The sequence below is a fragment of the Somniosus microcephalus genome, chromosome 18, assembly GCF_052327205.1.
Source record: "Somniosus microcephalus isolate GS21.2 chromosome 18, FLI_Smic_1.0, whole genome shotgun sequence".
Lineage (NCBI taxonomy): Eukaryota > Metazoa > Chordata > Chondrichthyes > Squaliformes > Somniosidae > Somniosus > Somniosus microcephalus.
The window spans coordinates 54,302,240-54,322,140 of NC_141004.1; positions in this window are offsets into that span (position 1 = coordinate 54,302,240).

A 19,901-nucleotide genomic window follows, 5' to 3' on the forward strand; every position below is an offset into this window, starting at 1 on the left:
GACCTTTTTCATTTGAATGGTAAAGAATATCTAATAGTAATTGACTACTATTCTAACTATCCTGAGATGGCGCTGCTCTCAAGTTCCACAACAAGCAGTGTCATAATGTATGTGAAATCCATCTTCGCCAGACATGGAATTCCCAGGATTGCCGTTAACGACAATGGTCCGTGCTTCAACTGTAAGGAGTGGCAACAGTTTGCAGCACAATATGACTTTCAGCACATCACATCCAGTCCTTTGTATGCTCAGTCGAATGGTAAGGCAGAGAAAGGTGTTCAAGTTCTCAAGCAGCTACTGAAGAAAGCAACAGAAAGCAAGTCTGATCCTTATCTCGCCCTGTTGAGCTACCGAGCCTCACCTGTAGACTCTGGTTCTTCACCTGCTGAACTCCTAATGGGTCGCAAGTTGCGCACTACACTATCCTGCTGTGCAAAAGAAAAGCAGAGTAAGGAACTGAGACAGAGACTTCAACTGTTAAAGCTGAAACAGAAATCATATTATGACAAGTCATCCAAAACTCTGAAACCATTGACAAGGGATGATGTTGTCAGGATTGAGGATCCAGATGCATGGAACAGGAAAGCTACAGTTCTTGAGGACGTAGGACCAAGGTCATACACTGTTAGAACTGAGGAAGGACAGATTCTCAGGAGGAACCGCCGTTCCCTCCTGAAAACACAAGAAACTATCCAAGAGCAAATCTATGACAATGCCGCAACTGAATCTTGTGACTCACCACCAGAACAATCTAACACAAACACACATACAGGCTCTCATGAAAACACATCAGACTTACCTGTGCTGAGAAGATCCACACGTGAAGTAAAAAAGCCTGATAGACTTAATCTTTGAGTATAAAGTAAAGCTTTGAAAATGTGTTGACTGTTGTGAAAATGTTTATGTTTATAGAGCACTAACAAAAGTGTTACTGATATCATCTTTATCGTGTTTCTTGAAAGTTGATTGATATTGATTTTGTTTAACCTCAAAGAAAGGGGGATGTAATGATCAGTAACATGTCATTCTAGAATGGTACACTAGGTGGAGCTGTATGTTGCTGTATGTAGGAGCTGTATGTATATAAGAGTGGGGCTACCCATGATGCACTAGGCTACCCACAAGGCGGTAGTCAAGATGGATGCTGTAGAAGTCCACATGTACTGAATAAAGTGACTAGCTAGAAGCTAGCTGTTCATAATGAAAATGACTAGTTATTAATGAACATAACATTCTGTCTAGTCCTGTTAGAATTTTATAAGTTTCAATGAGATCCCCTCTTATTCTTCTAAACTCCAGCGAGTATAAGCCCAATCGACCCAATCTCTCCTCATACGTCATTCCTGCCATCCCAGGTATCAGTCTGGTGAATCTTCGCTGCACTCCCTCCATGGCAAGAACATCCTTCCTCAGATAAGGTGGCCAAAACTGCACACAATACTCAAGGTGTGGTCTCACCAAGGCCCTGTACAACTGCAGCAAGACATCCTTGTTCCTGTACTCGAACCCTCTCGCTATAAAGGCCAACATACCATTTGCCTTCTTAACCGCCTGCTGCACCTGCATGCTTACCACTGATCCCAGTGCTCTATGGACTGATCCCGTGGACACAAGCCCAAGACAAAAATCAACTGCTGCTGGGAGGCCATCGGCTTGCTCTACCTGAAACCTGCAGGTCTTCCAAGGCAGGGGGCCTGTTGGTGACTGAGCTTCGAAGACCTACAGATCCCACAGCACGGGGCTACATGTTGAGGGATGGACTGCCCTTTTGGTGCGACTGCCGCAAGGACAAAATGGGGAATGGCCACAATCTGAGGTCTTCCTGCCGTGGTATTTGTGTACTGAGCACCTGAATCTAAAAGATAACATGCTTTCAGTTTGAATATTTACAGAAAATGTATTGGTGTGAACAAAGGCTTCTGGAAACTGCATGCCTCAATAGTATATATAGCAACTTTCAAATGGAAATAAATGTATTGGAACACCAGAGGAGACCATGCAGCACAATCTAAAGGTAGCATCCTTTCAAGTGCAGTGTTTTGGATCGGAATTAATGTGTCAATGCCAACACTAAGTGGAATGTTGTGCCTTCAGTGCGATATGAACTTGCAGTGTACAGAATATTTGCTGTTAGATATTTGTTTGATAAATGAATAAAGTTTATTTTTGAAGAAAGAAAGGCAGCTGTTTTGCAACCGAGCACAGGGAGTTTCTGTCAAAACAGCAACAGTGGTCTCTGCTACAAAACCACTTCAGGTAGCTCTTCTGTCTTAGATGCGCAGCATGAGAACCAAAATATCACAAAATAAATTTGAGTTGTGCCCCCTTTACATTACAGTTCTGCCACAAACAACTGACCCAACCCCAGTGACAGCACTTACTGTAAAGGGGAGAAGCTACTGCCACGAGAGGTTCAGCGAAGCATCGTGAAATGGCATTCCCAGGCCCTCTTGAGGCAGTAATTTCCCAGGCTGTGACCCGATTGTTCGGCACACAGGCCTGATGTGCGGTTTGTAAACGTGGAGCTGTCTGTAATATAAACGCAACATCGCATACTGAACCTTTCCAGCCGATCTACTCCAATAACATTTAACAGAGCTGTCAACAACTGGGCAAGTTCTAGATGTGAACCAGCAAGGCATTACCTAGCATCAAAAACCATAATGAGTTTGTTGATGCCTCCTTACCCAGAGCATGGAAGCAATGGTCTGCGGACATTTATTTAGTGGGCTGGTAAGCAGCCTCGGGGCAAAAAGGTTTGTCACCTGGTCTGATGGAGTAGTATTTCTTCTGTTATACAAAGACAAGGAGAAACGAGAGGGTTTGTGTTCTTTTCAGTGAGAAAGCTACAGTAGTGAGTGTCTTGTTCAACCTTGGATATGATATGCATTCAATTATGAGATATTGTAAGGGCTAAAAATTCGTTATAGCCAAGGAATGGACGGTGTCAGTAGAAAAGTTGGAGAATTAGTGCCAGGCGCAAATGCTTTAGACTGCAGACAAAATTCATGCTCTCTGCTCAATAAAATGATTTGACTCCTAAATCAAGTCTTAAAACCCAAGCTCAGTGATGTTAGACTTAAAGGGTGGACCAATATCAGGTGCAGTCTAATCGTAAGTCATGATTGCCAGAGGCTTTTTTCACTACTTAAAGGGGAGGTTCATTGATGCTGCAGCACCTCATTCTCAGCATTGCTGGCTGTGCAGCTGCCTCAGCAAGCAGCAGCAGGTCAAGGAGAAGGAGCTGGATGACTGAACCAGGTGTGCTCAGGGCAGATCCACACCCCAGGGAGAGAGCCCACAGATTCTGCGATGAAGCATTGGAGGCATTGGTTTTCGCTGTGGAGAGACGGAGGGCGGTGCTCTACCCAGCAAGTGGCAGGAGGCCCTCACTGCAAGTCTTCCGCACCATGTGGAGGGAAGCAGCCCAGCAGGTCTCTGGCAGCACGGTGGTCCCCAGGACCCACACACAGTGCAGGAAGAAATTTAATGACCTCACTCGGATGGTCAGGGTGAGTGAATGCTTCAACAATTGATACATACCACCATCTGAGCCTCAATCTTCAGACACTGCCCAAAGCACCACACCCCCGGCACTCACCCACCAACAATCTCTAGCTATCAACACTCACACCCACATCTCACAATGACAGCTGTTCAACTATGGCAGGCACATCACCCAAACACATTGCTCCACACTCACTCACACACTTTCCTTTCTCTTGCAGTTGAAAGTGGCTCACAACAGGAGGGAGCAGGAGTGCACAGGCAGGGGACAAGCTGACACCCAATCACTGACTGCGCTGGAGAATCGAGTGCTGCAGATCATTGTCACCAGGTGGTGGGCACCGTGGCCACCGGCGACGTTGCTCCCCTTAGGGACAATGACGATATGTTCATCCCTACTCCTTCTTCTCACATCCCACTTACCCAGAAGTGTTTCGCACTTTCCAGCTAATCTAGCTGTGTGCATGCATTTCTCCCTTCCTGCCCCTCTCCCCTCACCTTAACCCGACTCTTGGGCCTTTATGCTTTCTGATAATCAGCAAGCACCTGAGCAGCCTGTCCCTGAGGGCACGGTAGAGAGCGAGGCGGGAGAAGAGGAGGAGGAAGGACACACCGCGTCACTGCATCTCTCACCCGCAGGCACCAGCTCAGATACTGGCACTACGCGTTCTTTACAGGCTAGTATAGTGGCAGGATTTGCACAGGGTGATGCACCGGGGTTGAGTGGGATGCAGCAAGGCCAGGGGAAAAGGGTAACTCGGGAATCAGCTGCCTGGAGGGTGAGCTCATGCACAAATTCTGCTGCACAGAACTCAGATGAGGACCTCGATGGGGAGGCCTTTAGAAGAAGGGTGATGGGAATGCACACGGAGATGATAGGTGCAATGGCAAGGGTGCTCGAAAGCCTCTCGGCAATGGTAAGGAGCGTAGAGGAGTCCGCCTCCAACATTGCACAAGGCTCTGCGCACACCATGGAGCCCATCATTTCCAGTGTGCAAAGGATGTTAGACTCCCAGAGAGACCGTGGCAACCCAGACCTGATGCCGTGTGTGATGGGTGAAGTCGCAGCTTCCACTGCAGCACAGGCAGAAGCAATGCAACGTGTTAGTGCTGTAATGCAGTCTATCTTTGGTGGCATCGATTCTCAGACTGCTCTCATGCAGTCTCAGCTTGATGCCACGCAAGCTCTGATTGCTGCCATCGTGGCTGGGTCTACCACCAACAGATTGCTAGGGATGCTGAGATGCTGCCCCGGGGGAGTGGCAGTGGGTCAGTGGAGCAGGAACCTGCTGTCCTCTCTCAGGATGACAGCATTCCTGCTCCCACCACTGCCACTCTGCCATTGCCTTTGTCACTGCCTGTCATCCAGCCAGCCCAGATTGCTGCCCATGCTGAGGTGGTGCAGTCTACAGCCAGGCCTTGCAGGTACAGAGCTGGTCGAGGGCATCCTGCAAGGCCATCTGAAGTCCCCCGTATGGATACTCATCAGCCTTCCACCCGCCGTGCTGCAGCCATAAGGCCAGCACTTCGTAGGAGTGCTAGAGAAGGCAAAGGCACAGTAACAACAGGCACTAAAGAATTGCATAAGGGTGAATAGTTAATATTTTTGGTGTCAATATGTGTTCACTGATTATTGATAAATGTATTAATTCACTTACCATTCTTTTATGGAGTCTGTCAATTTAGCTTTGCAGTGTTATACGGCCTGCAAGAAAGAAAGACTTGCATTTATATAGCGCCTTTCACGACCACCGGACGTCTCAAAGTGCTTTACAGCCAATGAAGTACTATTTGAGGTGGAGTCACTGTTGTAAGGTGGGAAACGCGGCAGCCAATTTGCACTCAGCAAGGTCCCACAAACAGCAATGTGATAAGACCAGATAATCTGTTTTTGTTATGTTGGATTAATGAGGGATCAATATTGGCCAGGATACTGGGGATAACTCCCCTGCTTTTCTTTGAAATAGTGCCATGGGATCTTTTACATCCACCTGAGCGAGCAGACGAGGCCTCAGTTTAACATCTCATCCAACAGACGGCACCTCCGACAATGCAGCACACCCTCAGCACTGCACTGGAGTGTCAGCCTAGCTTTATGTGCTTAAGTCCCTGGAGTGGGATTTGAACCCACAACCTACTGACTCAGAGGCAAGTGTGCTACCTACTGAGCCACAGCTGACAGAGGGATGGATTGATGGGAATGTGGTGAGCAAAGGGGATCTGGGGTTTAAGTCATCCTGGTGTGAGGCAGGTGGTCTGTTTGGAGGAGGTGGCAGAGTTCTGTGACCACCTCCTTGGTGAGGCGGGGCCGTCAAATACACTACTCCTCGCTTCATTGAAGGTAGGAGAAGTGCTCTCAGAATACCCTCGGAGGTAAGGCCTCCTGTTGAGAGACCTGATGGCCCTCCTCCTCACTCTGGCCACACATTCCCATATTTCTCACTGCCTACGCTCCCTCCACCGTAGATCTTGGAGGGCGAGGTCGACTGCCAGTACAGCCCCCATTAATGTTCCAAGTGTAGCAGTTTGAATCTTTGAAGAATAAATGTAGCTACTTTTTAGTTGCCAGAAGACTCCTGATACAAAAGAACCTTCAAATTACTGAATTAAACTGTTGCAGTGGGTGAAACTAACAAAAAACCACTGAAACTGCACTAACCTGACAGCTGCGAGTGATTACTGATGATCCCTTTAAATAACGACCCTGAAGCCTGCTTCCTGGTGCTGCACACCAGCTCTCCCTGTCGGTGTTTACTCCAGGTGGTGAGATAAGTGGCGAGAATCAATTTTGCAAATCAGGCGGTCAGTGAGCGTTGCACACTCACTGACATCACAATCTACCTGGTGTTGACGTTCCCGGTGATACCTCTTACCGGCAGTGCTGCACGGAGGGACTGGATTTGGCATACGGCGCTGGATTCGCTTCGCCCCAGCGAAATTGCACTAGCACCCCATTAGCGCCATCTACTGGCACTAACGGGAGATGCTAAGGGGACAAATTTCTCCCCCAATGTGTTGAAGGTCACACGTCAGTCCATAGGGTGTGAGGACCTACAGGGATCATCCTTTACAGTGAGCATGAGAAATATCTAGTGCAGCCCAAAATTATAGTAAGGGCATTTAACAACCTGTTTACTTACTCCAGGCCCATGCATGAATACCAGACTCTATACTGTGAGGATGCTAATATGAGAGTTTGATGGCTTTTTTTTAATCTCAAGAAAGACATCAAACAATTAGAATAGAAAATCCTTCATTGCTGTTTCAAACTGGCTACAAACGCTAATTGTGTGATTTTGTTTTTTGGTTCGAAGTGGCTATGGTTAGAAAGCAAAAGTTTGCTAACACTCTAAAGAAGTGAAAAAGAATAAATAGCTATTTATTAAGGAAGGCTCATCACTTTCAGTCTCCATTCCCAGAGGAGGCCAACTTTAAAGATACAGTTATACTGCATATAACAATGTGAAAGTTTCATAGACTTCCACTCTGTCTTTCATCGTATTTTTTGTGATGGATAGGTCAGTTCCAGGCCCCAGGATGTTTATATACAATAACTTGTGAGGGGGAACAACCCAGCTGTACCTTGCTGAGAGGTGCTTTTACCAGTCCTGACATCATCACGCCATGATGCAGAATGTTCCGCAGGGATCAGTGCTGGGGCCTTAACTATTTACAATCTATATTAATGACTTGGATGAAGGGACCGAGTGTTATGTAGCCAAATTTGCTGATGATACAAAGATAGGTGGGAAAGCAAGTTGTGTGGAGGACGCAAAGAATCTCCAAAGGGATATCGGTAGGCTTAGTGAGTGGGCAAAAATCTGGCAGATGGAGTTTAATGTGGGAAAATGCGAGGTTATCCACTTAGGTAGGAAAAATAAAAAAGCAAATTATTATTTAAATGGGGAGAGATAAAATGCTGAGGTACAGAGGGATCTGGGGTATTGTACATGAATCACAAAAAGTTAGCATGCAGGTACAGCAAGTAATTAGGAAGGCAAATGGAGTGTTGGCCTTTATTGCAAAGGGAATGGAGTATAAAAGTAGGGAAGTCCTGTTACAACTGTACAGGGCGTTGGTGAGATCACACCTGGAATACTGCATACAGTTTTGGTCTCCTTATTTAAGGAGGGATATACTTGCATTGGAGGCAGTTCAGAGAAGGTTCACAAGGTTGATTCCGGAGATGAAGGGGTTGTCTTATGAAGGAAGGTTGAGCAGGTTGGGCCTATACTCATTGGAGTTTAGAAGAATGAGAGGGGATCGTACTGAAGGGGCTTGACAGGGTAGATGCAGAGAGTATGTTTCCTCTCATGGGGGAATCTAGAACTAGTGGGCATAATTTCAGAATAAGGGGGCACCCTTTTAAATTGGAAATGAGGAGGAATTTCTTCTCTCAGAGGGTCGTGAATCTTTGGAATTCTCTTCCCCAAAGAGCTGTGGAGGCTGGGTCATTGAATATATTTAAGGTGGAGATAGACAGATTTTTGAATGGTAAGGGAGTCAAGGGTTATGGGGAACGGGCAGGGAAGTGGAGTTGAGGCCAAGATCAGATCAGCCATGATCTTATTGAAAGGTGGAGCAGGCTCGAGGGGCCAAATGACCTACTCCTGCTCCTATGTCTTATGTTCTTCTTATGTATGTCATGTTTAATAGATATTCTCCTATGCAACCAAACTCCAAGAACACAGGAGTTATGCTTCAGCGTGACCTGCACCTTAGATTTGAAACTCTCAAGTTGCCAATGGTTTCAATTCTCTTGTGCTTCAATTGAACTGCTTCATAATGGCATAAAATTGGTGATTTAAAGGCAGCCTGAAAATCTAAATTGGCTTTCACACTTAAAGGTCACAACGATAGCTGGTGTGAAAACTGAGTCACTGAGTAAGCTGTAAATTCAAAAATTCCACTTCTGTATTATTTTACGCCTCCCTTATTTTTGCCTCCCCCTCTCAAATCCCGCACCAAAGCTGTACTGCATGCCTTGATCAGCAAGAGATCCAAAAGAGAATTGAGAATGTCACATCACGTTGAAGCTTCAGAGCACTGTGCTGTAGACTGCTAGAATGCAGGTTTACTCCTGAGAATTCTCCGCTGGGAGTTTCCATCCTCAGCTAGCCCATAGCAAGGAGACACCAAGCGGCGAGCAGCTGTCTCCTCAAGAGGAGGGAGGGGGAATCGAAGGCAGTTGCCCCAAGGTGCACTCAATCATTTCCTAGCAGCTGGTTATGGAGCAGTAAAGTGCAGTAGAGGCCGGGGAGCTGGTTGTTTTCTTCCCCAACCCCCCCACTCGCAAACAGGTGTGGCATGGGGAGACCAAGAGAGAGGAAAATAATAAGTTGTCATAAAAGACAAATAAAAAAACTAGCGAAGCAGACATATTAAAGTAACTTTGTGCCAAATAGTGATATTCAGAAACAAGAATAAATGTATAGCCTCCATGAAATGGAATACTCTAAAATTATCCAATAAGTCCCAGAAATGCTTGACCTTGCAGTACAACTGAACCTGAAGCCACAGCCCTGCTAGCACTGGGCAAAGATACCAATGCTTTCAATTTAATCGACTATCTTCTGCCTCTTCCCCTTCCCCTCCATTGAATCATGCACATTAAAACTATAGTGAAAAATCAGTAAATAGTTAATGAAACCGTGCATGTTTGCAACATTGAACTAGTGAATCCCACACGATCACTAGCCACACGTCAGCTTACTGGAGCGAGGTTCCTCATTAAGTAGGTAATAAGTTTCTGTTTTTCATCAAATTGTGACTCACAAAACTGTCAAATGGGCTTTTCGTTACTTCCAGCTGCTGCTACCCATGTAACTGCAAGCATGGAACAGGAAGCATATTCTAGTTGCCATACAATTCTAAAAGTTACAATGGGAAATAACTAGACACTTCCTTCTTGCTGTGTTCTCTGGTTTTAAACTGCTGGTCAAAGGCAGTTTGGGAGGAGTGTGTGTCATTCCCTTTCCAATGCCTCCATGGTGCTGCCCCCAGCTCTCTGTCCTGCTTCATGATGTGATTGGAGGGGAGCTTCTAAACATCGCTTCCAGACTGTATCTGACCAGCAACTTGAAAGCACCACCATACATAAGAAGAAAAAGAGGCCTCTGGCCTGTCGAGCTCATCTCGCCAGTATCCTATTGTGAAACAACAAGGATGACTGAAAGACGCTAGTAGGTCTGTACTGGCATTTCACTTTATAACTTAATACAGGTAGACTATCCTTTATCCGAAAACCTCGGGACCAGCCGTGTTTCGGTTTTCGGAAAATTTCGGATTTCGGAAGGTATTTTATAAGACTGGGAAATTTGTCGGGGGTGGGGGTCGGCGGGGGGTGGGGGTCGTCAGGGGGGTCGGGGGTGGGGGTCGGCGGGGGGTCGGGGTCGGCAGGGGGGTCGGGGGTGGGGGTCGGCGGGGGGTCAGCGGGGGTCGGGGTCGTGCGCACGACTTACGCTGAACGAAAACACTTTCGGTTTTCAGAGGATTTCGGTTTTCAGAAGTGCGGATAAAGGATACACTATCCCTTATCCGAAAGGGTGGGGGTCGGGGTCGGCGGGGGGTCGGGGTCGGCGGGGGTCGGCGGGGGGGTCGGGGGTGGGGGTCGGCGGGGGTCGGGGTCGGCGGGGGGTCGGTGGGGGGGTCGGCGGGGGGTCGGGGGTGGGGGTCGGCGGGGGTCGGGGTCGTGCGCACGACTTACGCTGAACAATTTCGGTTTTCGGAAGTGCGGAAAAAGGATACACTGGCCTAGAAATTCAGTTGCGTGCGCCAGCCGTTAGCGCCTTAGGAGGAGTAGATCTCGAGCGCTAGGCGCTTAGCGCCCGGGCGCAGCGCGATCTGCGCCTCGCCCCAACTTCAGTAGACATTTAGCGCCGGCGCAAAGTCTTTGCGTGCGCCCTGCTGCGCGCGCAGATTATGACGTCATTTCCTCGTGCAACGCCCTTTGTGCGCCCCAAACCAGAACTTCAGTCGCGCCAGCCCATTGTGCGCCGGGCGGCCCTAATGACTGTGGAGTGGAACGGTGCACAGCCGAAGCGGGCCGCGGGGAGCGCAAATTAAAGGGCACTTACCCTGCACTATAAAGGGCAGGCATTTTGCAGCAATCACTCTTGTGCAACGGATTTTTTGAAAAAAACCAAGGAAGGGAGCTTACTGCTTTGGGCCAACACTAGGACAGGTATTTTTGGCTTCAGGCCAGAGCTTTGCAATTCGCCTTCACTGATATCTCATTGTTTGCCAGCATATTATGGGGGCTGCATGGGGTGCCAATGCTGAGTTTCAGGATTATGTCGGAAGGGCTCGCAGACGCTGTGTTAGAGGGGCAGCCCTGGCTAGACGCAGAGGGGGCAACAGGCGTCGGCAATGTGGGCCTTACCCACTCAGGCAATACCGCCAGCAGGTCTCGTATCTCAACATGACTGGCGCGCAATGTGTTAGGAGGCTGCGATTCAGAAGGGAGGTGGTTGCAGAGATCTGCCATCTGCTTCACAGAGATCTGCGTCCACAGCTGAGTTGCAGGACGTCTCTGTCGGTGGAAGTGAAGGTGACGGTGGCTCTGAACTTCTATGCCACCGGCTCCTTCCAATCAGCTGCTGGGGACATTGCTAACATATCCCAGTTCGCCGTCCATTGCTGCATCCACCAGGTCACCAGTGCCCTTTTCAGAAGGAGACGCCAATTCATCTCCTTCCCCATGACCCTGGAGCGCCAGCAGCAGCGTGCAGTGGGATTTGCAAGAATCGCGGACTTCCCCATGGTGCAGGGCGCCATTGACTGCACGCATGTGGCTTTGCGGGCACCTCTGGACCATCCAGAGGATTACCGCAACTGGAAGGGCTACCATTCCCTCAACGTACAGCTGGTGTGTGACCACAGGCAGCGCATCCTAGCTGTCAATGCCCGCTTTCCAGGCAGCAGCCATGGTGCCTTTATCCTGCGACAGACTACTGTGGCTGACATCTTCCAGGCACAGTCTCACCCAAGAGGATGGCTTATCGGGGACAAAGGCTATCCTTTGTGTACCTGGCTCATGACCCCGCTCCGCGCGCCCACGACCCCTGCTGAAGAGGCATACAACGAGAGCCATCAAGCGACTAGGAACATCATAGAACAAACAATTGGTGTCCTCAAGCAACGGTTCCGCTGCCTGGATCGTTCCGGCGGATCTCTGCAGTATTCGCCGGAGCGAGTCTCCCAGTTCGTGGTCGTTTGCTGCATGCTGCACAACCTGGCTATCCGCAGGACTCAGGCACTGCCACCTCACGCTGGAGCACCACCTCAGGAGGAGGAGGAGGAGGAGGAGGAGGAGGAGGAGGAGTACCAGGCCAGGAGGGAGGCACAAGGTCCAAGGGCCGCCCGTCGGCGGCTTATTGAACGTCACTTCTAGGCCCCCTGTCAGGGAATGGCTTGTGCCAATGAAAGAACATGAATGCAGCCGCTCCGCAAGCCCTCAGCCGCTTAAGGCAACAAACACTTCAAAGATCAAACATGGACAATATGAATAAATAAAAAGCTTTATTGAACAAACTCAGGGCCCTTCCCACATGAAACCCAAAAACAGACAACACCCCCCAAAAAACAGTCACACACATGACTCACTCCCACAACCTGGGGAGGAATAACAAAACATTTAAACAAAAATGGCCTTCATCCTCGGCCTTAACAAAACAACCATCCCCATAAACAAAACAACCATCCCAATATAAACAAACATTTGTCCACACCCTCTACTTTGTGGCCCGCGAGGGCGATTCCTTGTCCAGCCTTTGGCGGCCCCTGGCCGCCCTGCTGCTCCTCCTCAAACCGTGCCCAGTGGCTGCTGCAAGGCTGGGGGAAGGCTCCTGAGGGGCACATGTCGTCACGGCAGATGCCCTTGGGGGTCGGCCTAGACGAGGTCTGGGCCTCGAGGGGCCGGCTGGTGAATGCTGCAGCTGTGGCTGGCCAGCATCAGTCGGACCAGCATCTCGTGGCAGCTCCACTGGGGGAGTGACAGTGGCGGCTGGAGGAATGGGGGCAAGCTGGCGTATGGCAGGCGGCCGCTGGTCAAGTGACACACTGGCACTCGCCCGGGCCCGCACTGCAGCATGCGCTGCAATGTGCCGAACGACAGACCGCTGTGCTGCTACAGCGCGGCGGGTGTCCTGGCGATGCCTGGCTGACGCAGCGAGTGTGGCAGCAGTGAGTGCCCGTGCTGCCCTGGTCTGTGACCGCATCAGACCAGCCAGTGACTGCGCGGCACCACTGATCACCTGCCCACTCGCTGCGTGAGCTGCCCCGAATTCCACCCAACTCGCTGCCTGTGCTGCCACGAATTCGGCACGACTCGCGTCCTGTGCTGCCCCGAATAGCTCCAAACTCCTGGCCTGTGAGGCCCCGAACTCGGCCACACTATGAGCCAGGGACTCGATGGCCTCAGGCATCCGTGCCACAACCCCCATGAGCTCGGTGTGCCGGCGCTCCGAGTCCACGGACATTTGATCGAGGAGGCGCAGCTCCTCGGAGTTGACCGTCGCCGGACTGGAGGCCGGACTCTCCCTCTGGGGAGAAGGCCGCCGAGCTGGCCGACCCTTCCCGCGTTGCTGGATGCCACTGGACCCAGCAACTACACCCCTCTGGGAAGAAGGCCGCTGAGCAACCGCACACCCCCTGCGTTGCTGCACGCCACTGGTCCCAGGAGCGACACTCCTCTCCGACACTTCCCCCACGCTCTCCTCCAGGGAAGACGTGTCCCCTACATTGGCATCCCCTGGCGCGGGTGAGTGTTCCCCTGATGGGCCGCCTTCCTCTTCCTCTTCCTCCTCCTCCTCCTCCTCCTCTTCTGAGGGGCTGTCACTGGCAGCTTCAGGGACCTCCTCCTCACCATCTGAAAGCAGGAAGGGACAAGAGTAGCTTTAGATTGAGGAGAGGGCGTCAGCGAGGGAGGCATGAGTGGTGGCATTCAGCGCTTTGGTCGGACAGTGGCAAAGGATGTAGATCTGATGCGCAAGTGGGACGAGAGAGGTCCAAAAGGTGATGTCCTTACCATTGGTGCCCAGAACAGGCAACGGGCCCAATCACCCGGACTCCCATGAGGCGACCCACGCGCTCTTCCAGGTCAGTGAGCTGCTGGATCTGGGGACCGCCTCCCCCGGTCTCAGTCCGGCTCTTCTGATTGTGGGCCAGCTTGGCCTGCAAGAGAAAGGACGGCCTCTAAGCACAGTGTGTAGCCCTGATCTGGTGTGCACTGCCTCCCATGGTCGAATAGCTTGGCCAGTGTGGAGCCCTGATCTGGTGTGCACTGCCTCCCATGGTCGAATAGCTTGGCCAGTGTGGAGCCCTGATCTGGTGTGCACTGCCTCCCATGGTCGAATAGCTTGGCCAGTGTGGAAAGTGCAGAATGTGCAATTGATGTTCATGCCAGTCCCATAGCTGCTGGATGAGGGCTGGCCATTAGGGCTTTCAGGTCCCTTTGCCCATAATGTGAGGTGCACATGCAAGGATGAGGAGGACACTGGAAAGGGTACTCACCCTGACAATCCTGGTGAGGTCATTGAACTTTTTTCTGCATTGGACAGAGTTCCTGGGGACCTCGCTGTTGGCTGTCACCCTGATGGCGACCTCCCTCCAGGCTTTCCTGTAGACGCTGGTCGCAGGCTTCTTCCCACTGTCCGGGAACAGGTGTTTGCGTCTCCTCTCCAAAGCCCCAACCAGCAGCTTCAAATCATGGCCAGAGAAGCGCTGCGCTCGTTCACGGGCCTTCTGCATCTTTCCCAGCGCTATTTCTGTTCAGCAGCAGTGTTTAGGCCTAGCTGGAGGGCTGCAGTGTCCAGGGCGTGGCAGCAGACGAACTCGACCCTTCCCCCTTTAAGAGCTGGCCGGCGCCAGGGTGTCTGCTGTCAATCAAGAAATGACCGCACCTGCGCTGCGCCCGGCCTCGGTGGCTTAGCTCAGCACCGCCGGCTTTGCGCCTAAAGATAGTTGTGGAACGCCAGTTTTAGCGCTCGAGCAAACTCTTAGGGTGAAGCTACTGAATATCGGCGAAGTGGCCTCGACTTTGCGCCGGGCGCAAACTTTAGCGGCCGCCCGACTTTTCTGCCCCAAAAGTGGCTATACTGAATTTGTAGGCCACTATCCCTTATCCGGCTCGGCCTGCAATCTCCTACCCAGGAGGGAACTCAGTGACCCTCTGCCCTGCTCAGCGTAAGTCGTGCGCCACTCTGGTCATGTCGTGCGCATGACTTACGCTGAACGAAAAAACCGTCGGTTTTTAGAGGGTTTCGGTTTTCGGAAGTTCGGATAAAGGGTAGTCTACCTGTAGTGGGTTATTAGTGATTATAATTTTGTCCTTTTTACATTGCCTGCTCAGGTCAAATACAATATAGCCAGCTGCACCATAAACTTGAGCTCATCCAGAACTATGCTACCCGTATCCTGACTTGCACCAAGTCCTGTTCACCCATCGCTCCTGTGCTCGCTGACCTATATTGGCTCCTGATCTGGCAACGCCTCAATTAAAAAATTCTCATCCTTGTTTTCAAATCCCTTCATTGTTTCGCCCCTCCCTATCACTGTAACCTCCTCCAGCCCTATAACCTTCAGATCTCTGCGCTCCTCCAATTCTGGCCTCTTGTGCAGCCCCAATTTTAATCACTCCACCATTAGCGGCCATGCCTTCAGCTGCCGAGGCCCTAAACTCCAGAATTCCCTCCCTAAACCTCTCTGCCTCCCTAGCTCTCTCCTGTTTTAAGACGCTCCTTAAAACCGACCTTGTCACCTGTCCCAATATCTCCTTATGTGGCTCGGTGTCAAATTTTGTTTGATAATGTTTCTGTGAAGCGCCTTGGGATGTTTTACTACATTAAACATGCTATATAAATGCAAGTTGTTGTCATTGAATTTCTCCATTTCCTGTACCACCATCCCAATGAGTGAGCTTCCTAATTAAGGGCTGAATTGTGGTCAATTTTGTGTTGCGAGCCCATGTTCAATAGAAATTAAGTTGAAACTGCCCAAACCTATTTCACAAAGGACCCTTACAACAAGACGAGATATTAAAGGGTGGATTTCCCTCATCCATGTGATTTACACCAGAAATGCGTCAAGGGGGGACTTCCACCTACCAGTTTAATTGCATGGTGATCCCACCCCACCTTTGATAAGCACACCCAGTGCTCGTCAATGGGAGTCCACCATGACAGCCTGGCTCCCACCAAAAGACAAGTACTACCACCTCTTCTATATCGATGTTGTTCATTGGGGGGAGGAGCAGAATAATTAGAGGGAAATGCTATCGAGGACCCAACTACTCACTTGTTTACATGTAAAGGGATGACACTCGCAACACAAAATGCAGCTGATGGTGCAATCTGCCCCGGAGGGGGTGGGGGGAAGCTATCTGGCCATTTTTAGGGGTTGTATTCAGTTGAATGCCTCCTCACCCCCTTTTCCTACATATTTGGTTCTGGGATTGTCTGAAAACATTCCACCCCTAAGTGTCAGCTTGGTTCAGTTGACAACATGCTTTAGAGGTAGAAGATTAAGGGTTCAAGCACTACTCCTTAAACTGACCACGTAAACTAAGTATAGTCCAGAGCCGTACTGCGGGATTACTATATTATTGGAGGCACTGTCCTTCTGATAAGGTATTAAGCTGAGGACCCATCTGCCTATGCCAGTAGTTTGGCTAGACATTAAAGGTTCCATAACACTATTTGAAGAAAAGCAGGGAGTTCCTCACTGAACCAATAGTACCAAAAATAGATAACTGATTATTCATCTTTTTGCTGTGTATGACATTTTGCTGTGTCCAAAAGAGTTAGTAGCATTGCCCTACAACAACAACAACTTGTATTTATATAGCACCTTTAACGCCGTAAAACGTCCCAAGGCACTGCACAGGAGTATTTTAAGACAAAAAATTTGACACCGAGCCACATCAGGATAAATTAGGGCAGGTGACCAAAAGCTTGGTCAAAGAGGTAGGTTTTAAGGAGCGTCTTAAAGGATGAAAGAGAGGTAGCGAGGCGGAGCGGTTTAGGCAGGGAATTCCAGAGCTTAGGGCCTAGGCAACAGAAGGCATGGCCACCAAATGTTGAGCGATTATAATCAGGGATGCTCAAGAGGTCAGAATTAGAGGAACACTGATATCTCTGGGGGGTTGTGGGGCTGAAGGAGATTACAGAGATAGGAAGGGGCGAGGCCTTGGAGGGATTTGAAAACAAGGATGAGAATTTTGAAATCGAGGCACTGCTTAACCGGGAGCCAATGTAGGTCAGCGAGCACAGGGGTGATGGGTGAATGGGACTTGGTGTGGGTTAGGACACGGGCAGCCAAGTTTTGGATGACCTCAAGTTTACGTAGGGTGGAATGTGGGAGGCCAGCCAGGAGTGCGTTGGAATAGTCAAGTCTAGAGGTAACAAAGGCATGGATGAGGGTTTCAGCAGCGGATGAGCTGAGGCAAAGGCGGAGACGGGCGATGTTGCTGTGGTGGAAGTAGGTGGTCTTTGTTATGCTGCAGATATGTGGTCGGAAGCACATTTCAGGGTCAAACTTAGGGGAAAGGAGATTAGCCGAGCACAAAGGACCCAAGTGGAAGCTGTGGTGTATGTAACCTGTTCCACCTTAAGAGAACTTAAGCCTGTTCCACCTTAAGAGATGTACTACTTTCTCTGGCTGCTGTATACGTAATACCGGTGGTGACCACCGGTATATAAGTACTGTGTAGTGATATTGTATTTAGTATAGTCCTGACCTCCAACTAGTAAAGACCTGTTGAACTTTATTCTTGTAGTCTGTGTCAGTAATTAATCTTAATACAACTGGAACACACAGACTTAACAGTGGCGATGAGTCCGATTCTTACCCTGCGGCAGTTTATATCCACGGTGGCTTCGTCCACAGAACGGGTGTCGAAGAGAGGCATCCACCCTCATCACCCTGCTGGAAGACACGTCGCGCGGCAGGCATCGAGAACCCGGAGTGCAGAAGACATCCTGAACTTGAAGCCTCCATCAGCGGCAGTCAGCTATCTTCTTTCTACCTCGGTGGTGGGTAAGCCGGTCAGCGACGCGAGCAGAAAGTCGGCCGCGTTGGCTGTACAGACGGGGGGGAGGAAGACGGAGGAATAAGAGCGGTGAGATCGATCGCGACTGGAGATAAGGGCCGGGCCGCATTCGGGCCGAAAGGCGCAGCGCGGGGACATCGATTGTGGCTGGTGATAAGGGCTGGGCCGCTTTCGGGCCAAAAAGGCGCAGCGCCTGGGGCGACTGAAGGCGCGAGAGCCGCAGTGAAGGCGAACGCAGCCAGTGCTAATAACCGGGCTGCAAGAAGGGCTGCGAGGCGCGACATCGGGGAAGCGCGAATGCCCGAGGGAGCCGCGGTGAAGCGGAGACAGCGTCGGGGGAGTTACTAACCGCTGGGAAAGGGGAGCAGCAGCGGCACGCCAAACGCCATTGCAGCCAGTGGGTGAAGACCGCCAAGCGCGGGAAAACCGCCATTTTGTAGGCGGAGGACGAAGACAAGAGCGGGAAGCCGCCATCTTGGGATAAAATAAATTGCAACGATGCCTAAACATGGGAACATTAATACCTTTGATAGCGACATCGAAGATTGGGCCATGTATGTAGAACGCATACAAAATTATTGTAAAGCAAATAAAATCCCAGATGCAGAGAAAGCACTAACTTTATTAAACTTAATGGGTGCGAAGACATGCGGGCAATTGAAACACCTTTTATCACCAGATGAACTGGCGGATAAGACATTCGAGGAGATTGTTACTGTCCTGAAAAATCATCTAAACCCCACGCCGCTGATGCTAGCGGAACGATTTAAATTTTACAGCAGAAGGCAGCTGAAGGATGAAAGCAATGCTGAATATTTAATGGAATTGCGTAAGCTAGCAAAGTACTGTCAGTTTGGAACGGGACTAACAGACGCGCTAAGAGATAAATTTGTGTGTGGATTATTAAAAGAAGATACACAAAAGCGACTGCTCGAGGAGAATGAGCTGACGCTTGAGAAAGCGGTCACTATGGCAGCAGCACACGAAGCCGCAGCGAGAGGCACGGCAGTAATGCAGCTACGGTCATCGGAACTCAGTACAAATAAATTGGGTTTGAGTACTGTAAAATGTTATCGTTGTGGAAAGACAACACACGATCAGAACCAGTGTTGGTTTAAAAGCCAAGAATGCAGAACGTGTGGCAGGCTTGGCCACATAGCTAAAGTATGCCGGTCAGGAAAGAAGACCAGCAACAAAAAGTCACCGCAAGGAAAATACATAAAGGTGCACAAGGTGACAAAGACCAGTTCGAACGAACAGAAGTCAGATTCAGACGCTAGCAGTAATGAACTGGGTAGCTTAAGAGTACACAACGTTGGTAAGGATGCAGATCTCCAGACAATTTGGGTCACTCTTCAGATAGCAGGAGTCCAAGTAAAGATGGAATTGGACACTGGATCGGCATTGACGGTCATGAATAAGAAAGATTACAAAAGGTTATTCCAACATATTCCCCTACGGGATACGGAGATTATATTGAAAACATACACGGGGCAAAGAGTGTACCCCATCGGAAAGATAGAGGTAAAAGTGATCCACAAGGGCGAAGAAAGCCAAGTAATGGACTTATATGTGCTACCTGAAGGAGGTCCACCACTACTGGGACGAGAGTGGATTAGGAAAATGAATATGGACTGGCACTCCTTAAAAGCACTAACGGTAGATTCCGGGGAAACAGATGTCAAACCTAAACGATTGTCCAAAATATTGGATGATGCTAAAGAGGTGTTCCAGCAAGGACTGGGAACACTGAAAGGAATTACGGCAAACATCAAGATTGATGAACATGCACAATCAAAATTTTTCAAAGCCAGACCGGTACCCTATGCAATACGACCTACTGTAGAAGCGGAACTGGAAGCGCTAGAACATTCAGGTGTACTGTCTAAGGTAGATTGGAGTGAGTGGGCTACGCCCATTGTTCCCGTTATGAAACGTCCTTCGAGCAACAAGCCAGGAGAACCAGGGAAGGTTCGCATCTGTGGAGATTTCAAGATCACCGTTAATCCGGTGCTTCACACGGTGCAGTATCCGCTTCCGCGGATTGAGGATATTTTTGCTTCGTTGTCTGGCGGGAAACACTTCACCAAGATAGACCTGGCGCAGGCGTACTTGCAGATGGTGGTTGAAGAAGAGTCACGCCAGTACCTCACGATCAACACGCATAGAGGTTTGTACCGGTATAATAGGCTGGCTTTTAGAGTGGCAACGGCTCCGGCAATTTGGCAGAGGGCCATGGAGCAGGTATTACAGGGAATTCCAGGCACACAATGTTACCTGGACGATATTCTGATTACAGGTGATGGTGATGAAGAACACCTCGCAAACTTGGAACTGGTGCTCAACA